Source organism: Sinocyclocheilus grahami, unplaced genomic scaffold (genome assembly GCF_001515645.1).
Source record: "Sinocyclocheilus grahami isolate Dianchi unplaced genomic scaffold, SAMN03320097.WGS_v1.1 scaffold3.1, whole genome shotgun sequence".
NCBI lineage: Eukaryota > Metazoa > Chordata > Actinopteri > Cypriniformes > Cyprinidae > Sinocyclocheilus > Sinocyclocheilus grahami.
In genome coordinates, this window is record NW_015505182.1 from 9,023,329 (window position 1) to 9,024,078 (window position 750).

The following is a 750-nucleotide window of genomic DNA, read 5'->3' on the forward strand; positions in this document are numbered from 1 at the left end:
TTTTGAATTAAACGCATTGGGACTTCATCTGTTATTGATTAACATTACGTGCTGTTATATTAAGGTTTGTCCAAGAATTGATTTGTTAGGTGAGTAGGTCCGTATTACGCTGTAAAATTCGTTTATAATCCAAGGTAATAGTTCTTTGTTCCACATTAATGTTACCGTTTACGAGAACGTTTTTTAGTCCGTTAGTTTTAAATAGTTTGTTTTTATGTTCATGAATTATGCACTTTTAAGCCTAAAATGTGTTCATTGTTAAGTGTTGTTTACTATAGAATCATAGCAATGCTTTCAGTTCCACTGTTTCAGTCACGTGACGAAAGTGTTTTACTTTTAAGTTAAGTGTTTTTTTTTGTGTGTGTTTTCCTCATTATTTCCCTTATATTCCTGCCTTCATCTTAATGCATGATCACACTATCTGTATTTCTGTCTATGCTTGTCCATCAGGTGTCAGGATGAAGGTGGTAACCTGTGAGATTGCCTGGCATAATAAGGAGCCGGTGTACAGTCTAGATTTCCAGCAGAGCGGTCAGGGAAAGATAGAGCGGCTTGCTACAGCTGGGGTGGACACCACAGTACGGGTAAGAGATCCTCTGCCTTCACTTAATACATCATGGGTGTCTAAGTTAACACTGATGACGTATTATTACAGATTATAAAATGAGAGCTGCTCTGTTTCAGATGTGGCGTGTGGATAAAGGGCCTGATGGGAAGGCGGTCGTTGAGTTTTTGTCTAACTTGGCACGA

The 750-nt window shown here is 38.4% G+C and overlaps 1 long non-coding RNA gene across 2 annotated transcripts; it reads left to right on the top strand.

The window, feature by feature from the left end:
* The first annotated feature begins 6 nt into the window (after positions 1-6).
* Positions 7-750, top strand: LOC107582194 (uncharacterized). Of its 2 annotated transcripts, none has more exons than XR_001608920.1 (3): positions 7-89; positions 451-584; positions 685-750. It is a non-coding gene; the product is annotated as an uncharacterized lncRNA (long non-coding RNA). The 2 variants fall into 2 exon arrangements; XR_001608921.1 differs by lacking the exon at positions 7-89 and adding an exon at positions 98-134.